This window comes from Bubalus kerabau, chromosome 1, assembly GCF_029407905.1.
Source record: "Bubalus kerabau isolate K-KA32 ecotype Philippines breed swamp buffalo chromosome 1, PCC_UOA_SB_1v2, whole genome shotgun sequence".
Lineage (NCBI taxonomy): Eukaryota > Metazoa > Chordata > Mammalia > Artiodactyla > Bovidae > Bubalus > Bubalus kerabau.
Genome location: NC_073624.1, coordinates 47,707,361 through 47,712,480, shown reverse-complemented (window position 1 = coordinate 47,712,480; position 5,120 = coordinate 47,707,361). Strand labels below are relative to the sequence as shown.

Sequence of the window (5,120 nt, the reverse complement as noted above, 5' to 3'; positions counted from 1 at the left end):
GGGCGCCAGGTACAGCGCCAGCGGTGTGAGCCGCCCCGTTGGAGATGGTATGCTCCTTGTGGGCCTTGTCAACCTTGTCTGCGAGCTTGTGGAGCTTTCCCATGCGCTCCTCCAGCTGCTGCTTCACCCGAGGAAACTTCTTCAGAAACCGCCTCCTGTCCAGCTGCCATTCTGTGAGCGTTTCCTGGTCCTTCCCTATCAAGTCTCCTTTCAATTCGTTTAGATATTTGTGTAGTGCAACCACGTCTTTCCTGTAACAATGAAGGTCAAGGGATTAGAAAGGCAGTTTGCGCATCTGCAAAATAGGTTCCATAATGTCTATTCTGCATAAATATGGATTTAGCATTATAAATTTATTAGTAAAGAATTTTACAAATGTAAAATTTTCTCTTTCAACAGAGGTTTTGTACCTTTTAGATCCTTCATATATTTATTCAATCCTGGAAAGAAAGAAAGAAAAGAAAGTGAAGTCGTCAGTCCTGTCTGACTTTTTGCGATCCCATGGACTGTGGTCTGTCTGGCTCCTCTGTCCATGGGATTTCCCAGGCAAGAGTACTGGAGACGGTTGCCATTTCCTTCTCCAGGGGATCTTATCGACCCAGGGATTGAACCCAGGTCTCCCGCATTGCGGGCAGACTCTTTACCCTCTGAACCACCAGAGAAGCCCCATTTAATCCTGGAACAGATAAACAAATGTCACCTTAGGATACTGGTAAGTTAAGAGAGGTATTTGATGGAATTCCCCGGTGGTCCAGAGGTTAGGACCCAGGATATGACTCAATCCCTGATTGTGAAACTAGAATCCCACAAACCATGTGGCTCATCCAAAAAGAAAAAATAGATGGTAAAGACGCCTCAGAGACAGGTCAACATCATCACTTCCAAAGAGTTGGTAAGTTGGGAACTCCACAAATAAAGAAAAGTGGGATTGGAGCAGAAAACTTGTATTCAAGGGCCTCGGTGTATAGTGAGGAGTCAACATTTCCTTGCCCTTGGCTACAGGGAAGTAGTCCCTAAGCCCTAGAATATTCTGGCTGATATGAATGTCCTCGTCTGCCTGGGCCTCTTGCCACTGGACAGTCTGATGAGATGTATGATGCGGCCTCTGGGTCATGTGGTATCAGTTCTGACCTCTGAAGGAGCCGGACTCTAGGACATTAGTCTGACCTCTGGGAGGCGCTGGAGACCACAAGTCAGGATAATTTGTTTTTAAATGGGTGTGTGTCCCCAGCAGGCAGTGTTCCGTGTGACCTGCCACTCACTGAGTTCCAGAACAGTAATGCATCCTGGGGACAATCCAAGCTTCGGGTGTGAAATCCACCCAGACTCTGCCCTGTGACTGATGGAAACCCACAGGCTTCCCGTAATACACTGGGATCAGGATGGCTTTCAGTGAGTCCTGTCTGCTCTATACGGAATTCTCAAACTTGAGGGTGGTTTGGGGGATCCCCTAAGTTTGCCATTGGTTTAAATGAAAGCATAGTCCTGGGCACTGTGCCCTCACCCTTTGCAGATTGGCTGTCTCTGTGACTTAGAATTTGTAGAAAAAACAACAACAACCCCAAAGTCAGAACTAGAAGGCACCATAACAGTCATGTAGTCTACCATCTGCTGTCTTCTAAGGCTTGTGCCCTTGACCTTACCAGCAGAAGGTCCCTAAGTCCATCCACTGCCCCAACTGCCTGGAAATCAGGAGATGTCTTGCTGGTTCCCCTGGTCTCTGCAGCCCACCTCACTGACTCCTGACACAGCACCCAGCACCCCTGACCTCTCAGGGGTCATATGTTAATTTGTGACAGCCTAATGAGCCTGCCGGAGAAGGCAATGGCACCCCACTCCAGTACTTTTGCCTAGAAGATCCCATGGACGGAGGAGCCTGGTAGGCTGCAGTCCACGGGGTCGCTAGAGTCAGACATGACTAAGCGACTTCACTTTCACTTTTCACTTTCATGCATTGGAGAAGGAAATGGCAACTCACTCCAGTGTTCTTGCCTGGAGAATCCCAGGGACGGGGAAGCCTGGTGAGCTGCCGTCTATGGGGTCACACAGAGTTGGACACGACTGAAGTGACTTAGCAATGAGCCTGCACCCCAAGGTCATGTGGAACTTTGTGGATCCTCTAAAGATTCAAGAGACATGAAGAAACATCCATCTGAACAGCTGAGCTTGAAGAGACCAGCACTTGCACAGCTGGTGGAGGAAGTGTTTTCCTCTTCAGTGGGGATGCATGAGGCTCCTCAGAATTCCTCAAATGACACATAATCACAGCCACTCATTGTGACCCTGGAGGGCTCCCTGAGCCACATGGCCTTCCACTGTCAGGGTGGCTCCACGTAAATTACAAGAGGGTCCCAGATGGAGTGAGAAGCCAGGTCCCAGGCAGGGTGTGCAGACACAGTCACCCAGGGCCCTCTAGCCCAGCACGAGGGGATCCCGTCAGGGAGGGAAGAAATGCCCCCCCTCCCACTCACGGGACCTCTGTTAGAGTCACAGCCCCTTCAGTTCTGTGTCCTTAGGGCCCACTCTCCTCACTCTAGTCCTGGTCCTGCTGCCCAAGCCTGCCTACTAGTCTTCCAACCTGGACTTTCTGCTCCACCCTGACCCTGGGTCTGATCCTGGTTCAGGCCTCCCTGGTCCTTGTTTCCCCACCTCTGACCCTATAGTTCACTCTGAGGCCATGAACATAGTCCATCAGACTGAATTGCTATTCCCATTGGACAGAGGCAAGTCTGAGACTCTAACATATAAGCACAGAGCCCCAGCGTTGGGCAGCGCTAGATCCAGGATCCCACCAGCTCCAACCAGTTCCTCTCTAGCCTCTCTGCCTTATGGGCCAGCAGGATCTTGCTGTTTGGTTTGATACAATCGTTTGGTACAATTCCTAAGATGGGGAATAGAAAGGCTCTAGGCAGAAGCCTGAGTAATACAAACGATGGCATCAGGATTTTCTGACTTGCCCCAGAGGAAATTCTGCTTGATTTTTATCACCAGAAAGAAGACTCTTGGCCCCTGTCTCTTCCCAACAAGTTTTTAAAATGTTAATATTGACCGAACACCTACTCTGTGTCAGTCAGTATGGGAAGTTCGTTGCATGCATAATTTCAGTGTCCTCACAATTTAACTGAACAGATGAAGAAACTAAAGCAGAGAGTAGTTCCGTAACACGTCCAAGGTCACATAACCTGCCCCTTCCTTGCAGGTTTCATCTTTTCTCAATTCAAGGTTGTTCACTGCCAGCAAATGACATAGAGGAAACATTCCTCATGAGATGCTGAGAAGGAACATCCTCAGCCCCACCATATGGTCCTGCTTGGCGGAGATGTGCCTGCCAGGAGGAAACTAGCCTGGTGCTTCGGGGTGTGGGTGACCTTCCTGATACACCTGTGCAGGTTACCTGGACAAACCAGCCTCAGCCTCAATTTTATTCAGGAATTCAGTCAGCAGGAGTAGCAGTTCCTCTCTACTCAGTATGTCCCAGAGATACTCAGCGACATACTCAAAAAAGACCTCAATATCTAGATGAAAGGAAAGGGAATAAGGTTAGAACTTGTGAAGTGAAAAAGGGAAAGCATTTGTCGCCCAGCGGTCTTTGATTTTTTGCGACCGCATGGACTGTAGCCCGCCAGGCTCCTCTGTCCATGGAATTCTTCAGGCAAAAATACTGGAGTGGGTATCCATTCCCTCCTCCAGGGGATCTTCCCGACCCAGGGATCAAATACAGGTCTCCTATGTTGCAGGCAGATTCTTTACTGTCTGAGTCACCAGGAAAGCCCAGAAAAATGTGTGGTGGATAATAAATGGCATTGAGTAGCTTTTTTTTTTTTTTTTTTTTAAACCCTGTGGAATCTGGGGGAGGGCTTGCAGATTTTGATTGTCCAGCCTAGAATAGGTATCTCGATCACTATGGTGACAGGACAGAAGTTGGTGAGAGCTATTTGAGTTTTTGAATTTGGTGGACCTGAAGTGCTGAAACTCCAGTTGGATGTTGCTGTATCAATTCTGAAAGACCACCAGGTTCTAACAAAGTCCAAGCATGTGGTATAAACCCAGTGGACGCATATATCCACTCTGGCACTCACAGTATAAAACCTTATACTCCTAGCTGAGATGTGGCTGGGATAGTAGAACTGCTGGAGAGAATATATCCGCTTTCAAGAAAGGTGACATTCACTACCAGGACGATCTCTGGGGGCTACACCGAGTTTGCTCTGGCAGCCCATCACACTATTCACACGCTGCCAGAAAAACTGGACTTTAAACAAGAAGCTGCCATCAGCATCTCATGTTTTACTGCTATCGAGTCTGCTCCCCAGTGTCCGTGTGAAAGCTGGAGAAAGTGTTCTGGGGCAGGTGGAGGAGCTGGAAGAGCAGCATGCCAAATGGTCAGAGCTTCTGGCTTAAAGATTTTGGGCACAGCTACTACTGAGGAAGGACAAAAGATTGCTTTCCAAAATGGAGCCCACCAAGTGTTTCATCACAAAGAAGCTGATTATATTGATAAAACCAAGAAATCTGTTGGTGAAAAAAGAGTTGATGTGATTATTGAAATGTTTGCTAATGTCAGCCTTAGTGAAGATTTAAATTTTTTGTCACATGGAGGACGAGTAATAGTTGTTGGCCGCCGAGGTCCTATTGAAATAAACCCACAGGATCCATGACAAAGGAATATAGCACAAAAGGAGTAACTCTCCATTCATCCTCCAAGAAGGGATTTCAGCAGTTTGCAGCAGCCCTCCAAGCTGGAATGGAAATTGGTTGGTTGAGACCAGTAATAGGCCTTGGTATTCACTGGAGGAGGCAGCCCGGGCTCATGAAAATATCATTCATAGCTGTGGGGCTGTGGGAAAATGATTCTTCTCTTAAAATGATTAATCCTTGCATTGATTTCCTGTGTAATTAGAGGTTTCTTACCTCAGTTTTGAGTACACTGCGTTTGCTTTGCTTAGCGTTCATTTGATTCAGTGAGTTTCTTCTATTTAAAAAAATATTTCTTTTTAGCAATCATAGGCATTGGAGTGTAGTTTATTTCATAACTGGCAATATTCTTTATGCCTTCTACCTCTCATCAGGGAATCATCATAATGGGAAATAGGATGTTAGTGGTCACTTGGCATTGGAGG

The 5,120-nt window shown here is 47.4% G+C and overlaps 1 pseudogene; it reads left to right on the top strand.

Moving 5' to 3' along the window:
- Positions 1-3,903: 3,903 nt before the first annotated feature.
- Positions 3,904-4,868, top strand: LOC129641474 (zeta-crystallin-like; annotated as a pseudogene).
- The last annotated feature ends 252 nt before the right edge of the window (positions 4,869-5,120 follow it).